Source organism: Odontesthes bonariensis, chromosome 11 (assembly GCF_027942865.1).
Source record: "Odontesthes bonariensis isolate fOdoBon6 chromosome 11, fOdoBon6.hap1, whole genome shotgun sequence".
NCBI classification, from domain to species: domain Eukaryota; kingdom Metazoa; phylum Chordata; class Actinopteri; order Atheriniformes; family Atherinopsidae; genus Odontesthes; species Odontesthes bonariensis.
In genome coordinates, this window is record NC_134516.1 from 12,957,304 (window position 1) to 12,972,688 (window position 15,385).

Genomic DNA, 15,385 nt, shown 5'->3' on the forward strand with positions numbered 1-15,385 from the left:
AACGAGTCAATAAGTTGCACCATGTCGCAGCTCATTATCAGGATAGTGATTTTTTTTCTGGCAGTGGGTAAGTTATCAAGTTAATTAATTATTGATGGCACTTCCGAACTCGGCCGAGCTCAAATTAATGCAAGTTTTCCACGTTTTAAAGCCTCTGAAAGTCAAGCATCAATATTTTTTTTTTTTCCTAAAAATTTTGAATGATGTATTAAAATGCAATAATTCTTGAAGGAAATGCCCAGAGCGCGCTTTGGCTTTAAAGGTTACTCTTTAGGAGAACTATAAAAAAAAAGAGAGATTACCTTTATGTAGCGCAGGATACGGTTGCTGACGACCACTTTCTGCGTTGCAAGATTAAAAATCGCAAAGGGAAAATGATTTTTTTTTTCTTCTCTTCCTTTCGCTCTGACCAGGACAAACTCTGCCACCCTATTGGTTCGCACCACCAGGTCACGTGAACGATCAGGAGCACACGTGACGTTTCCCGAAATTATATGATGAAACCGACTCGCATGCTGGATGAGCACAGTTTCTGCCGCTGCGGTGCTGTTTGCCGTACTGTTTGGTGTCAGATGTAAATAGGCCGTAAAATGAGGGGTAATCTGGGTGACCATCACCCACCGCCCTCTTTGCTGCCCCCCCCCCCCCCCCCCCTTCTTTCCCCCAGTTGCAACAAAAAGGGGACATGCCCAGTGAGGCACATGGGCATTGCCCCCGTCTGGGGATGACTGGGTGCTCTGAATAAGAACTGTAGCCTCAGGAGCATTCAATGTCCCAAGGGAGGGTCGAGCATCCCTGAAATCCACAAACCTCTCGTCCTTGTTATTGTTAGTGACAATTGACACAAAAATAACCCAGCTAACATTTTCAAGTTATGTAAATTATGATTCTTTTGCCAAAGTCGTGGTTACACTTGAAACTTCCCAGGCTTGACACAACCAAAGGACTCAAAAAAGCACTTACAAATGCACACAACTCCAGTGGTGCACAAACACTCCACCCTGACATGCATATCCTCGGCAGCCTTTCGTTCCTGATTTTTAATCTGCTTCTCTGTGAGTGTGTATGTGCAGAATTACAGAGCTTTGGAGGCAACCCATCCAGATTTTCCAATCCAGCACAAATCCAGCCCCCATGTCAGATGGACAGTTGTGCAGAGCTTAATCTGACATTATTAGGGTTGGAGGGCAGCAGCAGAGCATTTAAGGGGGCTGCCAGGGAAAAGCAAACAGTAGAGTTATACTGTCTGGATTAGGGGCAATGCAGACAATGAAGAACAGGTTTCACTTCATTGTCAGTTGTCAGCATTTATCCCAAATGCTCTACCTTGAAAGTCCAGTCTTAATCCTGTATCGAGTAAAAATAACAAGCTTTGTAATGAGGCTTCAGTCGTGCTTTTAATTTACGTACCTACACAACACAAAATAGTAATTGTACCTTTATCTATCCATCCAACTGTAAAATGGCCCATGGGATAAACTCCAAATAGAGCATTAAATGTGCTCCACATTGAAACGTAAGAGGCAAAGAAGGAGCGTGTGGAGCACCATGTCAGACAAAACCTGCTCTATATACCAGTGACACTGTTGGCTCACCCAAAATGAGTGGTAGGCTACCACTGGTAGCTATGGAAACAAGAACTAGTTTACATAACATCCTTATAATGACTATAATCTTGCAGCTAAATGCACTTTGTCCACAATTCTTTGAAAAATGACACGTAAGCTGATAGTTGTTAGTGCTTTAGAGGGCTGAGGTGAGCCCTTTCAATAAAAAAACAAAAAAAACTCAAAGAATGTATTCTACTCAAAAGTGACAGGTTTTAAATCTAAAATCTTTGTTGGCAGTAGCTATCGCCCAAAACATTTCAGGTCCAAAGCCAAACTGCTTACCGGTGAAGATGTAGGGAAGCTCCTGATCAGGAGAGATGAGGTGCACTCTGGGAGTTTAGGACCAAGATGGCAGATAATGGGCACACTGAGGTCTGGGGCAGCTCTCATGGCCCTATAAATCAACTAACAGCCCCCCTTCCCCCTCCCCAAATTCACGTATGGCCTCCAGCAAGGTGATGAACCAGGGCTGGTCCAGTATACACCCCCTCCCTGTCACATTACCATCCCGCAACTACCAGAGCCTGTCCTCATATCTACCCACGTTCTCTGTCAGGGTACCAGGGTCCTAATGGAGGCAGAAGGGCGTGAAGGAGAGAGTGAGGGGAATCAGTGATGGTTAGTCCTTGATTGTTGAGTGCAGGACAATGGTGAGCAAAGGGAAAGGAAAGAGTTTTGCATCTAAGTTCATTAAAGCACTACTCATTAAGGGTGGCTCTGGTGACCCAGAGGTTAAGCCATGACTTTTAATTGTGGCGTCCCTGGTCTTACCTTTAGATTGGACTCAGCAAAGTCCATAACTCTTCAGGTGGCATTATTGTAAAAGTTTCCAAGCTTATTTATTTATTAAAAGCAAGGGAATCAAGAACATTTTTTTTGCAAACTCGAAGAACACAATAGGGATTCAATGGTTGGAACTAAATCATTATTCCTACTTGATTTATAGCACAAACCTCTAAAACAGCTAGATTAACTCAATTAATTTGAAATGGAAAACCACAGAGGACTGTGCAATAAAGAGTGTGATGTAAAGTAACACTAACAGGCTAACGGGTAATACTGGCTTCAAGCTATTTTTGCCATGCTTCTCTCTCCTCTACAGTCAATATTAGTTTTCCATCAGTAAACAACTGCATGCAATCATTGACTGTCAGAACAGGCCAACAACTGGTCGACTTTGAATCAGTCAAAAAAAACACATCATATAAACTGCTGGAACTTTGTTTCAATTCAATTTTATAGTGTGCAGCTCATAGAAATATTTTTTTTATATAAAGAATCTATTTTAAATCGTTCTGCATGATCTTAAAATCTAAATAATTTTAAGATTAATGCGTGTACGGTTGAGCCAAGTTAGGGATAAGTCACACGGCAGACATTTGAAGAAATGGCCTCAGACTTTTTTGTTAAAATGACAGTTTACAACAAAGCAGGATCCTGAGATTCCTGCTATTTTACATCTGTATCAGTTGCCATTAATTTTCACTTCAATGCTGATGATACTCAACATTATAGCTCTGATCAAGTGAGCAATTGCTCTCCCAAATGGACTCCCAAATCTTAGGTACAACCATGTGTGATGAGAAACTATTTATATTGATAAACATCAAACCAAAAAAATTGGTAATTTGAGCTACTCTGCACACATATCTTGTGTTTCGCATCAGATTTCAGAATAACATTCATTACAATCTCCTTTTCGCTTGAGGAAGTGATTTTCCCTCCATCGTTTGTTGTTGTGTCATAATGTGGCTGTGGGAAAGCATTACAGGCTGTAAAATACACTTGTCTCTGTATGAACAAAAAAACACAAGTCTTATATTGTCACTGTAACTCAAGCTTGTGAAGCTACTCCCCAAACTGCTCTTGTTTTATCCAGGTTTGCACAGATATATCAACTTAGCATTAGTATCAGCCTATATTCGGCTTTTTGGACTGCAACCCAACCTATATTGGTGAAGATTCTCAATCATCCAGGTCACGGTAATCCTAAGAAGTTTTCAAGCTTTCAAGCTCTTTGGATCGCCCGGCCTATAGGCAAATATGAAAACATCAACTGACTGGAACTGTGTGTCCTGTTATGTCACATTTATTTTTTACTTGAAATTGACAACATTTATTGACATTTAATTTTACTGGGCACAAACAAATTGTAAGTAATTTAGTTGGTCATGACTTCACGGGATAAAAAGTATTTTGAAAAGATGACTTTTTTTCTTTTTGTGCAAGACTTTGTTTATAAAGTTTTTTTTTCGAATACATTTCTATGAATTGATTTGTGCTCATTTAATGATGGTGTGATGAAGAGTCGAAATAACTGAAACTTTTTTCTAATATACATTTCATTGTAATACAACATTAAAGTTGTGGGGGGGGTGACAAAAACGTTCATTATTCGCTATCAGAAAAATAATCTTGAATATTTATGTTGATATCAACCCACGGCGAGACTTTTTTTTGTTTTAAGCCATTTTCATATCAAACCATTTCTTCTTTATTTCGGTGACATCACGAACTACAGCACTCGTAATTGCTTCCCATTTCTTCGCTTTAGCAGGTCCCGTAATTCACCGCCAAAAATGACAGATTTTCCTTTTTGGATCTCTGAAAGTAGAACTTCAATCTCAGAGCCCCTAAAGTTGTTCTTATGGCCTTGATGCCATTCTCATGACTAAACACTCAACACTTCCTGGCACAGGAAGCGGAGCCTTATATAGTATTATTTAGGGCGTGGAGTATGCAAATTTACTATCCTTGTGCACGTGCACTTAAATACGCACGGGTGGCATTTATAATTTACATAGGTTGTTTACACACTTTTTCCGAAGTTAAGAGGGTTTGTTGAATCTGAGGTGGCGTGTTCGTACAAGACCGTACGAAAAAAGTGACAGAAATTTAGAAAAAAATACGAAAATGTTCTTGCATGAAGCCCATTGTCATCTGCAGCCCATCTATAAGATTCATGGCAACCGGCAGTTGCTGAGATATTTCATTCTGGACGAAAGTGGTGGATCAGCTGGGCGTTAGACCCCCTGTCTTGCCGCTATTGTAACCTGTAGGAATGTCCATCATGAATATTTTTTGGAGGAACTCTAGAGCCATTCTGTTCGGTCTCTGCAGCTACGTTTCGAGTCTGTGTAAGGAATGGCGTCCTCTGATTTCTTTTTGATTTGGCCTGCATCCTTTGAGAAGATCAACACAGAGAGCACAACTGGAAAGCATGCTGAAATAAATCAACATGAGCAGATATTATTCATTAGTAATCTTGAAAAAAGAGATTGATATAAAACATGACTGTAAAAGACAAGACTGTATTTTTACCTTTTAAACCACTTTTCCTTTCCAATCTTATGTTGAGTATATCTCTGATAGCTCTAACTGGGGTACTTTCATGTCTTGGGAACAATAAACCTCTTGTAAGTGTGCTGCATGCTCTAAAAGCCTCTTTCCTATAACTTTAAAACTGCTCCACACAAAACATCTCTATGTCCCTAATGGAAAATAATGCCTGACCCTCTCCTCTCATGTGGTCAATACAGCCAGTAATGGGTACACATTGCCTTCTGGCAAAAACCAATGATGAATAGACTTCTGGTGGGTGAGGAACGTTGACCGTGTCTGGCTCCTCTGGGCCCAACTCTGTGCTTTGTTAGCGCACAAAAGCAAGATACTGTACGAAGTGGATGCAAGTAACTGAGCAGATGAAGGAGTTCTGCATTTTCTATGTGAATCTAACGGCTCATTTCTACAGAGGGAGTCATGATTGTTTTTTTTGTTTGTAGAGATTTCAAATCTTATCTCTGATTTAGGCTAAGAAGGCTAATCGGTTAGCATTGCCACTCAAAAAAAGGTTGAATTTCTGTACCTTTGCGATTAATAGACACACCATTCTTCCACCGCAACCACAGACACTAGTATGGTTGAGTTTATATCTTTCTTTTTCCCCTCTTCTTTGATTGCTTTTAACTGTGTTTTTCATTTTTATTCTATTTTTTTTCTCTTTAAATTGCTGCTTTATGCTGTTCTTTTAAATGCCTTGTCTTTATGTAAAGCACATTGAGTTGCCTGTGGTATGAAATGCGCTATATAAATAAAGATGCCTTGCCTTGCCTTGCCTAAACAGCTGTTCAAAGTCTGTCGCTCATGACGTGGTCGCAGAAAAACCATTGGGGTGGTGGCCAGGACTTAAAGCTTAGAAATGGGAAAGAAAAAAAGAGGTAACATAACAGTTAAGTCTATGTTTTACATAGGTTCAGTGGCAGTAGCCTAGAAAAACAAATATGTTTGGAGATTTTTTTTTTTATCCCCCCCTCAGACATGGAAAATACTTCAACCAAATTATTTATTAATTAATTAATTTATTTATTTATTTTTCTTTCCAGAATTGTGTATGAACTCTGTACTGCTGATCAGCGTTTATAGTATTCATCTGACTTGTCGTTTCTTGAGGGCAGACTCAGACGAATCTTTGCTTATGCTGATGAATCTGACCTACATTTGCCTTGTCTTGCCTCGTTCTGCTTCCATTAGATCATAGCTGTGTTGATTCCCACTGTTGCTGTTAGTTTCAGTGTGAATCTTCCTCTCCAAAGACATGCAGATGTAATGAGAGTCACACGCTCACTCTGAGGGAGCTTGCCTCAAACCAAGGATTACCTTGGTGGTAATGCGGGACAGAACATTGGTATTAAGTCCCAAGAAACACCGTATGATGGGAAATCTATTTTGATCACTACAGCTCATTGACACGTGGGCTCCCATAAAACAATCCCAAAAGGATTTAGACTTGGACCATCCAATGAGACCGGATATATTAAGATGTGGGGCATATACAGCTGTGAAATCAGATGAGGATGATGACCAGGGCATCCTACTATTGTGAGCTGTTGTGATATTTGCAGGGAGATTATGGGTGCGGTAACTGGAGGGAAGCTGGCACAAGAACACACATCTGGAGCTGACTTACATCACAGAGGACTCGTTATATATAAATAAACAGACAGCTGGATCTATAAGTGAAAGAAAGAGAAAACCCGTGAGCTCATTCGTGAATGCATGAATGGATGGATGAGTGACTGCATTGCAGAGGGAGAGCAAACCATTTTTCTTAGCCGGTCCAAAGAGAGCAGTGATAGAAATTGGACCTGACCATGCCAGAGGCTTGAGATGAGGCACACTCACACACACGGAGGAACATCACTGAGCCTTAGAAGGACAGTTTTTGATGCCAGCAAAGTTAGAGGGCCCCCTAACACACAAACACTCAAGACAAGCTCGAGGGATTTCAAGTCAACTCAGACAGCCTGGGTGGATTTATGTAAGATCAAGAAGCTACTGAATACTGCAGATGTGTAATTATTCCCCATAACACAATTAAAAACATGCCAGAATGATTTTAGTCATGAAAAATGTTTTTACACATGAAATTCCAGTAATGCCAGTAATTCTCCCAAACGTTCAGTATGTACCTCCCAGCTCCCAAAATGTTCCTCTTATTACACTTCAACAGAAGGAAAGGCAGCAAATCCTTCCTTTTGAGTGAGTCCCAGTTTGGGAGGTCCTCTGCAGAGATCACGTGGTTCACAGTGGTTCTCAACTTTTCTGAGTCATGAGCTTCATGAATAATTAAGTTGCTACCCAAACTGTTGGATGCTAATGGCTCCCAGGGCCCTGTTAGCACTGATAGCACTGCTGTTGGAATTTTACGTGACCTACCTTTTGTTGGCCCGTGTATTCAATTTGAATACTTTCTCTAAGAAGCCAATTCATTGTGACAGCTACCAAAACAGCCATAGTTGCTTTGATAACATGGCACAAAGCTCCAAAGGTATGGTTTCGGTAAACATATGCTTTGGTTTGTTTCTTTAGTCCAGATAGAACCTCATATGTGTGCACACTTTGACTCACAATTAAATCTATTTTAAGACCAAAAATAACACTGGTCATGATGATCTAATTTAGAAACCATCCCCTCGTCTGAAAAAGTCCTTTTATTTTTCAACTGCTTTAAAAAAAAAAGGGGGGTAATCCCCCCTACAAAATACAAGCAGGTGTATCTATGAAGCATCTTCATGTTACAGCATGAAAAAAAGCTTCAACCAATCAGATCAACAAACGCTACCATCACAGACAGTTGTGTAGGAGCTGCTGCTGTTGATTGGTTTCCCACACATTTACATTTAGAATAGAATAGAATAGGAAAAATACTTTATTTATCCCCCAATGGGCAAAATTCAAATTCGTCAAGTAGCTCAACATTTTTTTTTAAATATTTACAATGATTGTATTAACAACAATAAAACAACAAAAATAATACTACTACTAACTAAATAATAATAAATGACTAAATGACAAAATAAACAAATAAATAAAAATCAATCAATCAATTTGAGAAGAACTCAGCAGTCACTGTTATAAAGCCTTATATGGCTGTGGGGACAAAGGACCTCCTGAACCTCTCAGTCCTGCAGGGCAGAGAGATGAGCCTCTCACTGCAGCTGCTCCTCTGTCCTGTCAGGAAGCTGTGGAGAGGATGTTTATTATCACAGAATCTAACTTCCTCCTCATCCGTTTCTCCACCACAGCACCGAGAGGGTCCAGCCTTCTGCCTACAACAGAACCAGCCTTTTTCACAAGTTTGTCCAGGCGCCTACAGTTTCTGTCTGTAGTGCAACTCCCCCAGCAGACAGCAGCATAGAACAGTGCACTCTCAATGATAGTGTGATAAAACATGCACATCATATCACTGCAGACATTGAAGGACCTGAGCCGTCTCAGGAAATAGAGACGGCTCTGGCCCCTCCTGTACACTGCTTCTATGTTGGCAGACCACTCCAGTTTATTATCCAGCACCACCCCCAGGTATTTGCAGGTCTGAATAGTCTCTATCTCCCCTCCATCAATGCAGACTGACTGGTATGGGGTTTTAGATCTCCTGAAGTCCACCACCAGCTCTTTGGTTTTGGTGGTGTTCAGGAGCAAACAGTTCTTTTTGGTCCAGCCATAGAAGGACTCCACAAGGTCCCTGTACTCCTTCTCCTGTCCACCGCGCACACATGCCACAAAAGCCGTATCATCAGAATACTTCTGAATGTGGCAGGACTCTGAGTTGTACCTCAAGTCCGATGTGTACAGGGTGAAAAGAAAAGGAGCCAAAACAGTACCCTGAGGAGCCCCAGTACTGCATTCCAGTGTTCCAGAAACACATTTCCCCATCCTGACATACTGTGGTCTGGCATACAAATAATCTATAATCCATGATGTCAGGGAGGGGGCCACACCCATACCGAGCAGCTTGTCTTTCAGTATGGGAGGCCGTATGGTGTTGAAGGCACTGGAGAAGTCAAAGAACATGACTCTCACATTTGAACCAGGCACATCCAGATAAGCATATGCCCGATGCAACATGTACAGAATCGCGTCTTCCACTCCTATGTGTTTCTGGTAGGCAAACTGGAGGGGGTCCTCAGCAACCTGCAATCTCATGCGACGAACAAGAAGTCTCTCCAAGGTCTTCATGATATGAGATGTCAGAGCCACCGGTCTGTAGTTATTCAGCTCCACCGGTAGCCCTAATTTGGGCACTGGTATGAGACAAGAAGTTTTCCACAGTACCGGGACTTTTTCCATCACATAGCAACAGCGCAGTATCATGACATATTAGGACCATTGTGTTGGTTTAGAGTGGGGGGTTAGGGTTAGGCTTTAAGCAAAAAAGGAGATTTATGAGATTCTATTTGCAGTACTTTTTTCAGTGACACTTCCTGACTTCATGTTGGCTACACATGTGTTTTGATAGTTATTTTCATCTTTCCAGATCATCTGCTCGGTTTACTGGTCCTTCAGAGTTTAGGCATGTTGGGTCTTAGTTCTGTTTTGTATGTTGATTTGTTATTTGGCAGTGGGTGCAGTGGGTACTTTTGGTATTCCGTCCCACTTCAAATGACTGCAGAAGTCTGGTACTTATCAGCTTCACCTCTGATCAGATTTGATGGGAAAACCACACAATGGTGCACACGTTCATTTTCAGCGAGGGTGCTGTAGTCATAGCTACAGAAACACTTGTTTTTACGGTTTTTAACATCTCTCATGGAGCCTCTGAAACTGATGGCAACAACTGGCTGACCAAAAGAGACGAAATTGATCTTCACGGGTGTGAAAAAAAAAGGGTAAAATACTTTTGAAGAAACCACTTTTGGTTTAAAAACAGTGTCAGTGAATAAAGTTTCCTGTCTCCAGTGCACAGATTTGACTCCTGCTGAGTAACAGTGGGATCGCTCAGTGCACATTACTTGCTCTGGGTTTTTCATTCAAATCATGTCTCCCAGTGAAGTTGAAGCTCCTCATCATCCTTCTCTGTCATTCCATGTTTGGTTTATTTTTTGACTAGACTTGGATTTAGACCAACCAGCCTGTTGCCAGCCAAACGCTACCCTAGAAGCCCCTCAAACCTGTGCAGCAAAGTGGAGTTGAGTGCACTGAGGATGTGTGGGCTGTTTATCTTTAGGTTGAAATCCTTTTTGACAAGTAAAAAGAAATATTCCAATATATGAACAGTCAAGAATGTGATATTGGATATATGGATCAACAAGGGTATGAATGTAAACAAAAGAACAAAGGTGCCATACAAATGATAAGGCACCTTTCCTTTTACTGTTTATCTTTAATAGTCTCAAATTATTTTATTTCCACATAAGAATCAAGAGAAAGTGGGGGAAATTGCCATTATTTTGTCTTTCTTTAGAATAAAGTCTTGGATAAATAGAGTTTAGTCTGAAGATATTTGTAAAAAATAATGTCTCTTGGATAAATTTTACATTTTTAATGTGTGGATTTTAATATAATTGGTCATGCAAGATGTATTATGGGAACTTTTAGGGTTAGTATTGTCCGAAAAAAATTATCCAGATGATACTTTATTGTGTGATTCTTGGTATATTTTTGGCATTATAATAACAACAATATGGGACTTATTTAAACAACTAAACAGACTAAAATTGAGTAGTTTCATGGCAATATTCACGTTTGCCATTAGATGGCAGTAGCTTTGGTAGTTTTGGTGCGTCAGTAATTTAGGAACTTGAACGGTGCTATTACCTCTAGAACACTTGACATAACATCAGGGACAGCTAAAAGACATTTAACCCTGGACAGAAAACACCCCACTCACACTCACAATGTTAATGCTCAAAAATGCAAAAGGCATGTTTACCACTATGTTACAACAACTTTCCTTTTGATAACGCTCATTGAGTGTTAGGAAATAAGGACACTAAGTGGTGACGCTTTGTAGGTAGAATTCTTTCCCATTAATATTTGATGTACGACTTCAGTTATTCAACAGTTTAGGGTCTCCGTTGTCGTATTTTGTGCTAATGCGGCACACATTTTCAATGGCAGACAGGTCTAGACTGCAGGCAGGCCAGTCTACTACCTGCACTCTTTGACTATGAAGCCACGCTGTTGTAACACCTGTAGAATGTGGCTTGGCATTGTCTTGCTTAAATAAGCAGGGTCTGTCCCTGATAAAAGATCAGGGAGCATATGTTGCTCCAAAGCCTGCATGTACCTTTCAGCATTAACAATGCCTTCACAGATGTGCAAGTTACTCATGCCATGGGCACTAACACAGCCCCATACCATCACAGATGCTGGCTTTTGAACTTTGCGCTGATAACAATCCGGATGGTCCATTTTGCTCTTTATCCCGAAGGACGAGACGTCCATGATTTCCAAAAACAATTTGAAATGTGGATTCGTCAGACCACAGCCCACTTTTCCACGTTGCGTCAGTCCATCTCAGATGAGCTCGGGTCCAGAGTGACAGGCGGCGTTATTGGGTGTTGTTGATCAATGGCTTTCGCTTTGCATGGTGGAGTTTTAACTTGCACCAGTAGATGAAGCGATGAACTGTGTTAGCTGACAATGGTTTTCCAAAGTTATCCTGAGCCTATGTGGTAATATCTTTTACTTAATAATGATTATGATTATTTTAATGCAGTGCCGTCTGAGGGATCGAAGGTTTTGGGCATTCAGTGTTGGTTTTTGGCCTTGCTGCTTACTGTATATGATTTCTGTAGATGATGAAGTCCCTAAATTCCTGTATTGTGCTTTGAGAAACATTCTCAAACTTTTAGACTATTTGCTCACACAGTGCTTTACAAAGTGGTGAACCTTGCCCTATCCTTGCTACTGAGACGTACCAGGAAGCTCATTTATACCCAATCGTGACATTCACCTGTTTCTAATTGACCTGTTCACTTGTGGAATGTTCCAAACAGGTTTTGTTTTTTTTCCCCTCAATATTCCCAGTCTTTCGCCGTCCCATCTTTTTTGGAATGTGTTGCAGGCATCAAACTCAAAATGAGTGAATATTTTCAAAAAAGCAACAAAGTTCATCGGTTTGAACATCACATATCGTGTCCTTGTAGTGTATTCGATTGAACATAGGTTGAAAAGGATTTGCAAATCATTGTGTTCTGTTTTTATTCACGTTTTACTCAATGTTCCAACTTCATTGAAATTTTTTATCAGAACTACTTTGAAGTTGGACTTTTCAGGAGAAAACAACAAACTGATCTGGATGAGGTGATAGTTTGTGAGCATCAGGAACCACAACATAATGAAGAATTGAAAGGATATTAATGGTTCCATAAGGCAGAGGGTGAACTGTGTTAGTCTTGATTAACTAACTATTCGTGCGCAACTGTAATACAGTTTTTGACCAAACTCTTTGAAGGCTGATGTTCATTGTTGCCTCAACAATTGGATTTAGCCCCATTTTGCAAGTGTTAAACTGAGATGGTAAACCTTGCTTCAGCTTGTCAGTGTGGGTGTTCAGGAGTGTAGATGTTGGTTAGTTTGTCTTCATTGTTAAATAGTTTAGCAGATCTGTCACAAGACACAAATTGATGCTTTAATGACTGCAGCCTGAAGCTTTTAGCTTAATTTGATCTTTTTTATTCTGTGTATCAGGCTCATAACATCAAAGTGGCATCTTAAACACTTGCTGACATGAACTGTTGTATTTTTGAGTCTTATACACTTTCCTTTATAACATCACGTCATCCATTTCAGGGCAAAAAGTGTTATTCTGTTCGTACAAGATGTTGGGGATACTCTGCTCATCTGGTAAATGTTGAGAGCGCAGCAGCTTTTCAGGGTGAGGTGGCGACATTAACAAAAGCGAGAAAAAGACAGAAAGAAACAATAATGAAAGCGTCTATTGTAAGCATATAATAGAAGAAAAAAACTGTCTTTTTAGAGGCTGATCTCAGATTTTGAACGCCCCCACGTCTCCAAATTAAAAGCGATTAGAAGTGTTTTCCCACTGACTTGCTCCATTTAAAAGTTGAGATTTCCAGCATCGAAGTCATCCTTTTCTGCCCACAGTCCCTGCTGGGAAATTGTTCCTTTTAAGATGACAGATTAAGCGCTGATACATCTTGACTCTGTCCTTGTTGCTAGGCACTGGTAGCCGTGCTGTTGCTTGAAATCGCATGTCAATCAAACTCAGAGGATGTGAGTACTTCTGGGTTTTATATGGATGAAGTTTCTACGTGGAACTGTCACAAGACCTCAATGATCACACGTAGCAAATATGTGCAGTCATCTTTCTCTGTCTTCTTTAAAATTCACTTTCACACACACACCGCTCTAGCTGCCTCCTAGCTGAAGCTGCCAGTGTCACAGAACCAGTTGCTTTGACAAAGGACACAAGTTCCCCTGGGTGTCAGTAGGACTGAAGCCTTGATGCCCTGAATATACTGGAAGTGTCACTGCTTGTGTGTCTGTGTCTGTTTGCATGCAAAAATCCCATCTGTGGACTTGTTTCTCTTTACTTATGAGGGCCAAAAGAAGGTTGGAGGAAACACCCCAAACATGGGGAAATGTTGTTTGTGTAAATGGCAGATAAGTGAGCTCTTTTTTTGTTTTTTTTTTCTTCCAGGGATCCCAAGCACGTGTTGATGCTCACATGGGAACGTTGATGCGTGTTCGAGCAGATTTAAGGATTTTGATCACATATACAACCAAAACAGTGGAGGAAAATCTGGGATTTGGTTATAAAACAGATTAGAAGTAGAGTATTCTGATAGATGATACACAAACTGTTCTTCCAAATTTATCGAGCTTAATAAAACCAAAAAGCATCACAAAGTCCTATCATTTGGCTGAGCAAAAACTCAAATAATGACATGAAGTTTTAGACAGTCTGGCTCAGGTTTTGTTTTCAGGTGCCGTTGAGCTGCTGCTACGATTTCATCTCTATCATCCAGACTGGGTTAAAGCAGCATGCCTTGTCCTGCAGGATGGACATGGACACATGGAGCGTTGCAACTTACTAAAACTGACATTCCTCTTGGCTGCGGCACCATATGTGGAGCTGCTCACTTAGCCCACGCATGGCTGGGCCCCTTCGTTAGCAAAGAATTAGAATAAGATGAAGTGGGACTTGTAATTTCCAGTGTTCACTTTTGCCCTCGAGTAAAGATCCAGCGGGTGGGGTTTGTGTTGGCTGCGTCGTGAAGATCTCAGAGGTGAAGTGATCTGTGAAGAAGTTTAAGTCGTGTCAGGACAGTTTGGGAATTAATCACATAAATTAAACTGTCAAAACCTAAAAAGGAGGCTTTGTGATTTGTAATTCTTATTATCTGTTATCATTTGCATTCACATCTCTGAGGGATCCTGTAAGGTAAGATGAGCAACTCGGCTGTGAAGACTTGAGATGAGCCTCGCAGCTCGTTGCTTTATTTTTTTTAAATTTTTCTATTGGATCTTAATGGGCATTATTTTTCTCAAATAAAAAGCAATTTTAGGGATATTCTTTTCACAAACGTTAACACTCGTGACTAATATCTGGTTGATATATTGTTTATCGCACCACTGACCGTTTCCCTATTGTCTCTCACAAATGACATCAGCCTCCGTTTGAGTTTATTGTCAATCAGTTTTTATAAGCAAACATCAGATTTTATTATTTTTTTTACATAATAATATCAAATTGAGATTGTGATCTGTGTCTGGCTTGCTGAAGGAAAACATCTTCTTTGGTTGGTTGGCTCATGAGGTTGACATTGTCAAAGGACAAACGCTAATCTTAAGGCTGGTGGCTCCCCCTAGTGGATAGAACGGGGACACAGAAATGTTGGAAGGACATCTTCAGCACCTGCGTCTCCTTGAGGATCAGCTACAGGCATTCAAATCAGTAATTCATTTGTTATTTGACTCAGTAAGGCTTAATGTAATTCATGACAATACTGTAGGGATATTTACAGTCAAACACGATTTTGCATGAAAACACAAAATCACTGCAATTAACAAAAAAAAAAAAAAAGTTAATTAAAAATTCTTGAAGGTCTGAATATTTTTGAGCTTCGCTGGTAAGAAAGTCCCCAAAAATGGACTCAATCTCAAATGCCGAAAGCAGAAATCGACTTAGAGTAAGTGCATTGTGTATTAATCAAAGCAAAGACGTATTTAATCCTTTAACAGAACATTTTGGCTTTGAGGCTTTTCCCCCTTTTTTTTTTCTGGTGTTATTTCCCGCAAATGCATTTGCACTGCGAAGCAAATATGAAGCCAAAGTTTTTTCGTTTTTGGGGGGTACTTTTTGCCAGTAATTCTTTAGAGACTGAGGCGCATCTTCACAAACAAACTGCGCGAATGAACTTCAGCAGCCAAAGCAGGTTGTGATTAGCTGTTGGTTTCAGAATTTCTCCAGAGGCAGAAGCAGGAAATCCCGTGGGGTTTTTGAGCAACTTTTTTATGGATGATTA